We start from the raw sequence: 14,063 nt of genomic DNA, 5'->3' as shown, positions 1-14,063 counted from the left end.
GCACCCAATATGTGGGCTAAACGCGCGGCTTGATTTAATACAGCTATAGTTTCCGTTGCTTGTTTATGTTCCTCGGGCTGTTAAATGAGTCTGCGCACCGGGAGAGATGCGCAGTGTCCCTGAGCTAGAGGACAAAGCATTTGAATAGGAGTGTCTGTTCAGGATACCATATATAGGCGTACTTCTCAGTGTAAAGAGATTTATGCTTAAACACTGCTCGGTTGCATCCCCACGCGCGTGTCCTGTGGCGTAAAAGCAGTCAGGCTGAGGTGACCTCTCCACCTCTGATTGCAAAATAACTTCATGCATGCTCAAATATGACGCCATTTGTCCTTCTGTGCAGCCTCAGCGCGCCCTCATCCACTCACCCAGACAGATAAGATTTCATATAATGCACTTGTGATGGACCCATAATGCTGAGACAGCTTAACATGCTGAATAATGACTGGGCCGGGGATTCAAAGAATGTGGTGTAACTGGTGGTAATAGCGTCGTTTTATTGCTCATTTTATTCTCATTAATAAATTCCATAAATTTGCTCTGTCTTCTATTATTCATCCCCCCAGTGTGTTGTAATCCAGTAATTGTTTGCCTATCAGATCATATCTGAGGCTAGAAGAGGACTATATCCACTTAAACATTGATTTTATTCTAATTCGGTCTCAGCTCAGATCGGCTCACGAGATGTCTTGTGCGCAAGAGAGAGACTGAGAGAGGGGGGGATTTTTTAATTAAAGCCGGTGTAACGGCCCCGGTTTAACATGCGACTCTCCGTGGCCTCGCCTGCCAGAACAGAGAGGCGCAGGTGAAGTCGACGCACACACTCACAGGCGGTCACGCACGCACGCACTCACACAGTCTTCCACGAACCCGTTACAAATGGGATTTGGCTGTAAACGCAGGGGGGATTTATCAGGATTTCAATAGTGAGATTATATCAAAGGCGTATGAAGCCCTCGTTAGCAGCGGCGGGATAATGGCATGGCAGGGTCTCCCTTTGCAGCCGTCCATGCCGGTATTGTGGCCCCTGAGCTGGTCTGTGGGGACCCTAACCCCCGCTGCCTCCATGCAGCCCTCCGTCTAACTGCAGCATAATGAGGCAAAGCCACATGCAGCCTTTGTACCATCCCTCCCCCCCTCCTCCCCCAGACCTGCCCCAGCCCCGGCCACGACTCCTTTCATTAGAGGGAGATGGGAGATGAATTGCCCTGGACATCAGGGTCCCTCCTATTAAAATACATTTAGAGAGCAACCGGGGCCCCGTCACGGCTCTTTAAGAGATTTTCTCATTCTTCCCATTGGACTCTCTTTCACTCTTTCCCTCTCTCCCTCACTCACCCCTCCCTCCCCCTCACACACACACACACACACACACACACACACACACACACACTCACACACAGCCTTTCGGGGGCAACACTTGCCTTGCAGTAGAAGCTAATATCAGTTGGCATGTTCTATAAAGAACCCATCTGCCACAGAAAGTCAAATAGGAGACACCTGAATGGACAACATCTAGTCAGGCAGCTTGCATAGTTAGACACAGTCAGGGCTGTCCTCGGCAATAAGAAGACACCATCCTGTGATTAATTAAAGACATCACAGCTGAACTGTCAGAAATATTGGTACCACTAATCAAGGGTTTATATGTTATAACTAATGGGGTTATTAATGGTTAATAAATCTAACTTTATAGATCAGTTATGATCCATTAGAGAAAGGGAGGGTCCCTTTTTCTCCTCCTGCATTTACATGTTATTTCAGCCCTCATTTGCAATAATAGTTACATCAAAACCTGCAGGATGGTTCATTATGTTGCACTTAAAAGACAGATGATTAAAGTTTTATTAGTATTAGAACTCCTGTTCAGACATTACAATTTAAATTGACGATTAAAAACATTTTTGTTGTTGGAGGATGTTGCAGTTTCTATCTAACTCAAGAGGAGAGTTTAATAATTTACCCACAGTCCACGTTTTTAAAGGGACATTTTAGGACTTTTTGAAGTGATGTTGTATGAGATACTTTTCCATCATCAGTGTATTACCTACAGTATGGCAGTCGGCAGGCCCCCAGTTTGGAGAAGCAGACAGGAGTATCAACACCGAACCTGAGCAATGTACTGCTGTGGATGGGGGCAGCATTGAAATGGTATAAGAAGTAAAGTTAAGGCAGCGAAAGTCCAAGTAGGGCAGGCAGGAGGGGTGTGGATGGGTCCAACAACCACCGACTTTAACTCATGAGGCCGATGTTCGCTTCCAGTAAGATTGTAAAGCCAAACCCTGTTATTTTGTCCTCAATCCAACCATGTGAGTGGTGGCAAAACATAACCATGGAGCCCAGTCTCACTCCACAGCCGTCGAAATCCGGCACTTGGGCAGTGGCTTTCGGCGTCACACACCGACGAACAAAAGCCGTCCTTTAACTTCAGCATGGGAAATGCGCATTAAAAGAAATATGAATCCTGTGTGTTTCCATTAAATGTACGGACTTTGGTGAAAACTACGAACTCGCGCGAGTTTTCCGCAGAACCGGAAACAAAACAAGTCTTGCATTCTTCTTCTTCTACGTTTTCTGGCGGTTGGCAACCAGCTTGTAAATGCATTACCGCCTCCCCAACCTGGAGTGTGGATATCACCATGGAGAGAGCTGCACTACGTCAGACTTAATTCGAACATAACTGTTTCCATTCCCTGTTTTGCGAGTCAGCATTTTTTCGAATCAACCAAAACCCGACCAGAGCGAGCGTATTTTAGTTTATGCGAATCAGGGGATTTTAATTCGAATTTTGGCGTTTCCATCATAATTTTCTGATGCCATACTTCTAGATGCGCATCTAAACAGGCTGATGGAAACATGGCTAGTGAAAGGGGAGAGATAAGGCGGGAGACACCCCTTCATAGGTGGGGTACCCCCAAAGGTGAACGTAGGGATACAGAAACTGAGTGTCAGAGGTTCCACATACTGACTATGGAGGCCTGAGCGTGTCAGGTGATAATGACTGAAACTAGTTTTGTGCCATTACAATACTTAATATAACAAATGCACATCTGACCTTGCTACTGCTGCACAATGGACCCTGTTACATGTAAATGTACTGACTAACTGTGGATAAGTTCCTCATACAACCCCACTTAAAATGATCTGAAAATATATACATTTATAACTGTGTTATGGGCATTTGGAAATATGCACCAGACATTTTTCACAGCCTGTCAACCCTGAAATTGTGCTCTTATTAAAGGTTATAACTGATATGTAATATAGAACTGATGAATTTGTATCAGCTGATCCAGAAGATCAGTGTGTCCCAGCTGAAGAGAGCCTCCACTGCACCTCAGACATCATAATGTGCTCACTGTGTGGCCGTGTGAGAACCGTCCTGTTTATTCTCATTTCTGTACAGTCAGGTCCATAATTATTTGGACAATGATACAGTTGTCGTCATTTTGGCTCTGTACACCACCACAATGGGTTTTAAATGAAACAATGAATACCTACTTAAAGTGCAGACTCTCAGCTTTCATTTAAGGCTTTTTTCAAAAATGTAGTATGAACCATGTAGGAATTACAACCATTTCTTCACACAGTCCCCCGACTTTAAGGGCTCATAAGTATTTGGACAAACTAACATAATCATCAATTAAACAGTCAGTTTTAATACTTGGTTGCAAATCCTTTACAGTCAATGACTGCCTGAAGTGTTGGACACATAGGCATCATCAGATGCTGGGTTTCTTCCCTGGTGATGCTCTGCCAGCCCTTTACTGTAGCCGTCTGCACTTCCTGCTTGTGTTTTGGGTGTTTTGCCCTCAGTTTTGGCTTCAGCAAGAGAAACACATGTTCAATTGGATTCAGGTCAGATGATATGACTTGGCCATTGCAGAACATTCCACTTCTTTGCCTTAAAAATGACTTTCGTTGCTTTTGCAGTATGCTTCAGGTCAATGTCCATCTGCACTGTGAAGCATCGTCCAATGAGTTTTGAAGCATTTAGTTGAATCTGAGCAGATAATGTAGCCCCAAACACTTCAGCTTTCATCCTGCTGCTCTTGTAAGCAAGACAAGACTTCACTAGAATAAATACAGAGGGTTTATCACAAGATGTAAACCATTGGTTAGCCTTAAAAATGGAAGGCCAGATTAGAGTTTGTCAAAAAACCATCTAAAAAGCCTGTACAGTTGTGGAACAGCATACTATGGACAGATAAAACAAAGATCAACTACCAGAATGATGGGAAGACAAGAGAAGGAAGAAGGGAAGGAACTGCTCATGATCCAAAGCACAGCACCTCATCAGTGAAGCATGGTGGAGGTACTGTTATGTCATGGCCATGTATGGCTGCCAGTGGAACTGGTTCTCTTGTATTTATTGATGATGTGACTGCTGACAAGAGCAGCAGGATGAAAGCTGAAGTGTTTGGGGCTACATTATCGGCTCAGATTCAACCAAATGCTTCAAAACTCATTGGACGATGCTTCACAGTGCAGATGGACATTTACCTGAAGCATATTGCAAAAGCAACCAAAGACATTTTTAAGGCAAAGAAGTGGAATGTTCTGCAACGGCCAAGTCATATCATCTGACCTGAATCCAACTGAGCATGCGTTTCTCTTGCTGAAGCCAAAACTGAGGGCAAAACACCCAAAACACAAGCAGGAAGTGCAGACGGCTGCAGTAAAGGGCTGGCAGAGCATCACCAGGGAAGAAACCCAGCATCTGATGATGCCTATGTGTCCAACACTTCAGGCAGTCATTGACTGTAAAGGATTTGCAGCCAAGTATTAAAACTGACTGTTTAATTGATGATTATGTTAGTTTGTCCAAATACTTATGAGCCCTTAAAGTTGGGGGACTGTGTGAAGAAATGGTTGTAATTCCTACACGGTTCATACTACATTTTTGAAAAAAGCCTTAAATGAAAGCTGAGAGTCTGCACTTTAAGTAGGTATTCATTGTTTCATTTAAAACCCATTGTGGTGGTGTACAGAGCCAAAATGACGACAACTGTATCATTGTCCAAATAATTATGGACCTGACTGTATGTGTTTAGAGCACACAGGCCTCTAACACCGCTCTGCATTTTCTCTCTCTCTCTCTCTCACACACACACACAAACACACACACACTGAGAGACACAGCAATCAAAAGCAAATTACACTGTTGAGTCTCGCCTCGCGGATTAAACTCCCCTGCACGTGCGTGTGCGCGTGCATTAGACAGACTCCTTACTCCTTAAAGCAAAGCTGTCATTTGAAGGACACACACACACCTAAAAAAAATAATTCTCTCACGTGACCACCGTGTCCATCTCGCCCGTCTGCACGCGAGTTCAACAATAGCAGAATTAGAGAGAGTCTCCAAAATCCCTTCTATTCTTCACGGGACTTATTAGCATTTTCTTTAACGTATATAAATATATCTTTAGAGCTCCCCCCTCCCCTCCTTTCTTTCTTCTCTTCTTCCATTGTGCTCCCATTTGCTCTAGTGATCGCCGGGTATTTTGGGGTCTGAAGCCGGTCGCCCGATCCCTGCCTCTCGTTGGGGCTTAACTCATTGAGATGGAAATAGGCGATTTGGTGTCTTTTGTCCAGCAGATAAGCGGTGGTGGAAGGAGAGGGAGCAGGAGGGTGAGAAAGGAGGGATAGGAGAGGAGGGGGGTGTCTAAGATAATCGATCAGAGCACTGAATTCACCCCCATCCCCCACCTTCCCCCCTCTCTGCTAACCTTTGCTTAACTCGCGTGCCATCACAAGCACAGAGTCCTAATTGGTTCCCCGCACTAATTATCCAATTATCGCCTCTCCACCGGAGCACCGCACTCCAGGGCTCGTCTGGGTAATGGCCTCATCCTCTACACTATTGATGGAAATGATTAGAAGTGAATGCGCCCATCAGCTCCGGAGTGCAACACTTGAGAAACTTGTGTCACGGCCCCTGTATGGAGGTCTTTAAGACAGGAGCGCACTAGACGTGACGCACGCATTCAACCTGTAGGCCTATTATTCCTGAACTCTTGGCGAAAATTGAAGGCATGATTAAGTGGTGTGCACGTTAATTAGGCTTCTTTGTGTGGACTTTAGAGGAAACATAAAGGCTGTTGTCTGAGACCCTGAGGACTGCACTTCTGTTAAGGTCATTTCACAGTGAAATATCCACTTGAATTGTAGCCTACATATAATGTTATTTCTTATAAAGCTAAACGTTGGTTCTATGCGTCTCTATAAGGGACTGTATGACAGTTATTAAGTTGGTGAGTGGGCTGAACCTCTTTCACCTTGTATTAAAAAAAAGCCATTCCCAGAGTCAAATGTGTAGATTTCAGGAGGTGCATATCCCCTCAGTATTTTTTATTTTAACATGTGCATCAAATACAAACATGAAACTTTTGTTTTGATCACATTTAAGACATTTACATCATAAATTAATACAGAAAATGCAGGAAAATAAAGACCCAGTGTGAAGGACTTATGGGGATATATTGGCAGAAATGGAATATAATATTAAACGTGTTTTCTTTAGTGTAATCACCTGAAAATAAGAATTACTGTGTTTTTGCTACCTTAGAATGAGCTGTGTATATCTACATAGAGAGCAGGTCCTCCTCTACAGATATCTTCATGTTGCACTGCCATGTTTCTACAGTAGCCCAGAATGGACAAACCAAACACTGGCTTTAGATAGGGGCCGGGGCATTTGCATTTTTGTATCTGCCACCGTAGTTAGAAGCTGCTTCATGATTTGAGCATCAGAAAACACTGATTTTTTTAACATGAAGCTGCTTTATTCAGTGTTTTTACTGATTTAAATCACCGGGTCTGTTTGATTTGGAGAGGAGGAGACCTCTGCCAACCCGGTCTCACTCAGAAGTCGTCGAAAACCGGTGCTTGGGCAGTGACTTGCAACATCAGACTCTGATGTCAAAAGCTCTCCTTTAACCTTGGCATGATACGTGGCCAGCTGCTGTTATAGTTTAATGGCACTCGGCGGCACCAGGGGGAAACACGGCAGGACAAGAATGAAAGTTTAGGCGGCAAAAGTGAGAGTAAGGCGGGTGGACGGGGTGGTAGGTGGGTCCAACAAACACCAACCTTCACCCAAGAGGGCGGTGTTCACGTCTTGTAAGATTGGAAAACCAAATCCTGTTCTTTTTTCCTAAACCCAACCACGTGTGTGTGTTGGCAAAATGTAACCAGTGTTGTACCGAAGTAGTGTGTTTATTTTGAAAGAGACTGTATGCAAACTGTAAATTTCCTGTGAAAACTGAAAGAAGACAATGCATGTAACAGGCAGAACTTGACACGGCGTCCCAGAACATCAACAACCAACACACCCAGGGTACCTTTCACATCATATCTGGATGTTAAAAGTCCATGACCAAACGTTGATATCTGACAAGGTCGGAGTGAGAATGTGTTGCCTCAGCAGAATATTCAGCTCTTGGTAAAAACTTCCTGAACATCTCTATCTTAAGTTATCAGAGAAAAAATGTGAGCACAGATTAGCAGGAGCTGGGCTAGCTGCCTGGCTTCGATGTGCCAAACAGCATCAGAGAAACACTGATTTGTAACATGAAGCTGCTTTATTCTGTGTCTTTACAGGTTTGAATCCCCTGGTCCGTTTGTTTGGAGAGGAAGAGACCTCTGCAGATAATTAAGCTCCCGGTAAAAGCCTCTTCAACATCTGGACCTGAAAAATTGTGAGCAGACCTTCAGTTATCAGGGAAAAAAAAGGTGAGCATGCATAGCAGTATCAACGGTTCAGGCTGCTGGTGGTGGTGTAATGGTGTGGGGGATATTTTCTTGGCACACTTTGGGCCCCTTAGTACCAACTGAGCCTGGTTTAAACGCCACAGCCTACCTGAGTATTGTTGCTGACTCCATCCCTTTATGACCACAGTGTAAAAGCTCAAATCATCTCAAACTGGTTTCTTGAACATGACAATGAGTTCACTGTACTCCAATGGCCTCCACAGTCACCAGATCTCAATCCAATAGAGCACCTTTGGGATGTGGTGGAACGGGAGATTCACATCATGGATGTGCAGCCGACAAATCTGCAGCAACTGTGTGATGCTATCATGTCGATATGGACCAAAATCTCTGAGGAATGTTTCCAGCACCTCGTTGAATCTTTGCCACCAAGAATTTAAAAGCGGGTCCAACCTGGTACACGCACGGTGTACCTAATAAAGTGGCCGGTGAGTGTAAGTGTTTAATTGACAGAATTGGTCAGCCCAATTTAAACCTTAATATCTAAATGGAATTTTTCACAATAGAAGAATAATAAAGACAACAAAACACACCAAACTGCAGTGTAAATATGCTTGTTTTAAGGCAAACAACACAATTGTTGATGCCAGATTGAACAGACATGTTGGTAGAGCACTTTGCATGCTGATTGCGCCAGCAGGGGACCAATAGTGCACATGTAATGGTGCAACAGGCAGTGAACCGCAGTGAGGCAGATCTGAATGGAGCAGCAGGCACGGACTGGCACCAGAACGCCACCAGATTGATAACGTCCAGTTACATTAAACATTTATTCTCTTTTCTCCATCTCTTTTTCCTTTAGTTAACTTCTGCTCCGATCCATCACCCTCCAGCCCATCTGTCGCTGATAGCTGCAACACTTTGAATAAATTCCTCCCGACAAACAAAGCGGTTAACATCTCATGAATGCAGCTTTTTACACCCCACACACAGATTGTGGGGAAACTTTAGGGCCAGTGGAGTAACCAGTGCAAAGAAATCTGTGCTGGGACACTCCCTCTTAGCTTCCACTTCATTACCGGTATTGTGCTCGGGAGCGCGCAATCTGTGCGGCCGTCTCCGCCCGGCCCCGCCAGCTTTCTAATGACTTTTCAATGATGATTTAAAAGCTCGCAGGATCGTTTCCCTTCAAACTCCTCCCACCTCCCCTCTCATTCTTCCTTTCACTGCTTTTGAGTCTCATCCGCTTTTGTCTGGAGCTGTTTTCCATCACTGGCATTCTGGAGCGCGATTCAGGGGAGGTCAGGAGGAGCGCACATAAAGATTCACACATCAGGCCTGAATAAAGGGACCATATATAGGGGAGTTACACGTTACCAAGTGTGGCCCCTGCCTCGGTGTGGCAGAGGTTTCTCCTTATTTCGTTGGGGTGAAGACAAACAGGATGTAAAAGTTAGTGCGTGAGGTGAGGAACGGCTGGAGGAGGGGCTCTGTGCGCACACCTGATGGTTGCGCCAGATTGTGCCGTGCTTTGGATGAACAGATGGGGGTGGATGAGTTAAGAGAAGCATGGAGGAAGGGAATGGCAGGCGTCTGCGTATCACTCATGTGAAGTTATGTCTCCCCTTCTTCTCTCCACTTGCATGCGCTTCCATGTGCTTACAAAAAAGAAAAATCCCCCAGCATGCAGATGAGCTGCATTTGATGTAGCCCAAAGCAGGTTGGTCGCCATAAGAGCCTGTGATAATTCATCAATCAATGGGACGTTGTGTGAGGCTCACAGGGATCTATAGGGAAGACTTGTCCTGGCCAAATGGCTCACTTAACAGCCTGGTGATGAGAAATTAGTAATCTTGTAGACACAGCCGTAACAGAGGCGTAACGCTCTGCATCACCGCATGAAAGATGAATATGCAGCTCAGTTGTGAGCATCAGATCAGTGTTTATGTAAGAGTATTAAAGGAACACTTCTTAACAGCTGCTCTGCAAACAGATCAGCTCCATCACACACAGTTATTTAGAGCTGACAAGTGAGAGGCAGTCACTGAACAGTAAAAGTTTTTCAGTCATGCATATCAACAACTAGTGGATGTTGAGTCATCAGATCTTGAACAGACATGTCCCAGGTTTTTCCGACTCTTAATGTAAAAATGTGGTTAATAGAAAGGCTTCATAGTAAGAAGAATATACAACAAGATTAGGAGTGCTACATCTGATTAAAGTTTTCTAGCTGTGATATTTTGAACATTCAGCTCACTTTCCTCACATTTGAGACAAATTCCGGTAAAACAGCACAATATATGTAATGCTAACATTCATATGACAAAAGTATTCTGTCTCATTAAACACATTCTCACTCCAACCTCGTCACATATCAACATTTGGTCATGGACTTTCCACGTCCAGATATGACGTGCAAGGTACTCTTTGTGTGTTGGTTGTTGACGTTCTGGGACGCTGTGGTAACTTCAGCCTGTTACATGCATTGTCTGTTTTCAAAATACACTTCTTTTTCACAGGAAACGTACAGTTTGCACACAGTCTCTGTCAGAATAAATGAACTACGTTGGTACAACACTGCAAATTGACGTTGTTTCCTTCAACAACAAATGCATGTGGTTGGGTTTAGGAAAAAAACAGGGTTTGGCTTTACATTCATACGTGAAGTGAACACTGGCCCCTTGCATTAAAGTCGATTGTTGGACCCATCCATCACACACCTCCTCGACTCAGACTTCCGCCACCTTAATTTATGTTGTTGTCTCGGCTTTTTCGTCAGTGTCTGACGCTAGTAATCACTAACCAAACGCCGGTTTTTGATAACTTTGGAGAGACCAGGTGTCTAGTTCATGCACCTCGTGGTCCCTCTATGTCAGTAGACTACTTTGAGGAGGAGAGTTGCAGCTCCACAGATGGACTCAGGAAGAACTGTAATAACTTTGGTAATTCCTTTACGCGTCATCCGATGGCCAATTTTTTATTTGTTACTTATGATCAAAAACCTGAAAAACATATGACAGCTTTGATTATACCTTGTGTTTAGTATTAATTATCAAATGTTAGCATGCTAACAAGCAGCACTAAGGCCTCATTTATGCTTACGCCCTGTTTCCACTTACATATGTGACTGATGTTCATAGATCCTTAAATATATGGATGATACCTCTAGTGTCCATCACAAGGAAGTGCATTTCTTTATGGATGGATAGAAACCTGACAGAAACTACCTGTAACCATGGTGGAGCGGCTAATTTTGTCCATTTTTGTAATCCAGTAGTTTGGAATATGCACTTTGAACATTACTGGGTCAAAAACAGGACCAATATTACATGGCAACACACAAATGAAGATGTTGACCTGCCAGGCACGTGGCATGTTTTGAAATATTTAATTAAACGAGAGTCATAACGACAGTCTGACTGTATATAATGTATAACCAAATTTTATCAGAATAACAATACTCAGATTCACAAAATGTAAGCAACACAGGCAACTGAATTAAAGGAAGTAACCTGTTAGCTCATTAACAGCCTTCTTTTTGTGCAAGGATGTTCTGAATAAATTGACATTTTTTTGGGATTGATCTCAGCCTGTTAACCTTTTTTTGTGGCCGTCCAGTCCAGTTGAATTGGTGTGCAGGTATTTCTCTTGCCATCCTTTCTTGGTTGTCCATTGTACCGACGCACCCATGAAAAACTTTTTTGTTGCCCTAAGTAGGCACAGGTTCACAGCAGCCCTAAGACCGCCCCCGGTGGAAAAACAGAGACAGGTCGCCAAAAAAACCCACCTTTGGTGCCTAAAAAGCGACTGAAAAAGCAGTGACAGGTCCCTGAAAAACGCCCATGTTTGGGGGCTGAAAGCTGCTGGAAACACAGCGGTGACCTGCTTAAAAAACAACTGATTTTCATGGTACTATCCCTTGTGGAAAAGCAGGGACAGGTTGCCAAAAAGACCATGTTTGATGCCTGAAAAGCAGCTGGAAAAGCAGTGGCGGATCCCTGAGAAACGGCCATGTCTGGGGGCTGAAAGCTGCTGGAAACACAACAGTGACTGACTAAAAAACAACCAGATCTGTTGTCTGTCTACAGCTTGGCAGGCTTCTTGTCTAGGTGACATGCCATCCACCACCTCCACCTCCCAATGACAAAGTCAGGTCATATATTACATCATCTTAGAAATGTTTATATGATATGTTTGAAACATACAAATATATACATGGTTTTCAGAAATGTACAACGCCAACATTTTCTTCTGGCGACCAGGCTTTCACTCTCTGCTGAATTTCTGCTCTGGTGTCAGAGCCTCCGTTTGAAAAGGCTGTGAACTGCTACATTTGTCACAACAGAAGGCGCTGCTCTGCTCAAACACCTCCTTTATACTGATCAGACACATAAAGTGCTCCTGATGAGATCAAAGATTTTCATCTGCAGTCTAGCAAACAAATAAGTAGTGTTTATGCTGTGTGGGTCTACAGCACTTTATTTTTAATGACACATTTCATCATCACAGACAAACTTTGCGACAGGCTTCTTTACTCCCCGTCATGAAGAAAAAAACATTTTAAGGCTTATTAGCTCTTTAACTTTAAGCAATAACCCACTAACCTACTTTATAGACTCTGTGAGTCACACAAGACAATCACCGAGTGCATTAGCAGCCAAGGTGGAAACGCTTCTTAAACTTGCCTATTTGATAGGCAACAGAACTCCCACTCTCACTTACTTTGTAATTCCTCTCTCTTATCTCCTCTCCCACTCCTCTTCCATCTTACCTTTTCCCATTTCTCTCTCGATTTCTCGACTTTTTCGTGCTGTTTCAAGTCCCCGCAGTGCTATTTAGAGCATGGCGCGGGGCTATATTAATGTGACTAAAGAGGATTGTACAGGTAACACAAGTCCAGCTGGCAGTAAACTCGGCGGTGCGGTTCCTCTCTCACAGAGCATTAAAGCTCCCCTGTTTATGGAGTCACCCTCCATAAACAATACTATATAATTCTCTTTGAACGTTACAGCACATGTCTCATATAAAACAATGCAAAATATGAGGGGACACCATGCACACCCACTCATACAGTACACAGGCTCCACACACACATACAGAAGGCAGGCTGCAGCACACGTGCACACAACCACAGCATTATGCGATCAGTGTGTCCTCTCTGCATGTGCCAGCAAGACTTTGAAGGGAAGGCATTGTTTTCCCTCAGGAGTAAACAGCCACTGAAGACAAATAACTATATTCAACAAATAGTCTATATGCACCAAAACGCCCCACACCAAAAAACATCTCCCCGCTCACTATAGAGCTAATCAATATTTCAGCAGCCCAGCCTTGATTGTTCATGCAGGCCATGAGAGGGCTAATGAGGCGAAGCTGCAAAGACAATCTGCGCACCAAAGTAGGCTATCTACTAAAGGACAAAATCATCTTTCAGATCTCTCCTGGATGAGTCGCGCTCCGCCCGGAATGAGACGCCACTGAAGCGAGCCACTTGAGACCTTCCGCTGCATGACAGCTTATGAGTAGGCATATCCGTGTGAGAGGGAGCACAGATGTGGTTCCCTCTGATCTGGTGTGTCAAAGTCCTCACGCCTCACATGCTGTTTGTTGTCAGCGCACTTTGAATTGCACTTTATGTGGCAAATGTGGGGTGCAAATAAATGACACTTGATGGATTGACACCAAATTGAGAGCTTGGAGTTATGAGGTTTTAATCAAAGTTTAGTCAACCACAAATAGAGCTTTGGATGTTGTAAGTTGTGCCATTTGAGCATTTGAATATTTATAAAGACAAATCGTTCACACCAGTTTTACAAAGGGACTGTACATAAATGATCTGGGATTAGATCTTTAGTTTGTTTTTTAGCTCTAAATATATATTTTATTTCAGCCTTCTTTTTGTAATATACTTAATAACCACATAAATATTGACTTTGAAAAGACAACATTCATTTGTACAGAGGACACAAGCCGCTCCTCTCTCTTGCTCTCTGAAAACTCAGATCAGACAGGAAAACTAAGCAGTTCTGATAAAATATAAACATATACCCACCAGATTTTTTTCATTGTCTCATTCAATGTCATGGACAAGCCAGAAAGCAGGTTAGTAAACAGTAGAAAGTGAGAACCTTACAGTGGTTACTTCTGTTTATTTATCTCTTCAGCCCAGTTCGGACCAAAGATTTGTGATGGGAAGAAACCATTGTAGAACGTTGCAGAGAAGAGTTGCATCAGTGTGAACTGGCTGGTCTGAGCTCCACTCAAGCCGGCTGATGGTGTCACCTGCAACTTTGCTGGTCAAATCACACAAGGCAGCGGTGTGATGCTGCTAAAAATGCAAAGACAGCATA

The sequence above is a fragment of the Epinephelus lanceolatus genome, chromosome 12 (assembly GCF_041903045.1).
Source record: "Epinephelus lanceolatus isolate andai-2023 chromosome 12, ASM4190304v1, whole genome shotgun sequence".
NCBI lineage: Eukaryota > Metazoa > Chordata > Actinopteri > Perciformes > Serranidae > Epinephelus > Epinephelus lanceolatus.
Note: the sequence above shows the minus strand (reverse complement) of the source record.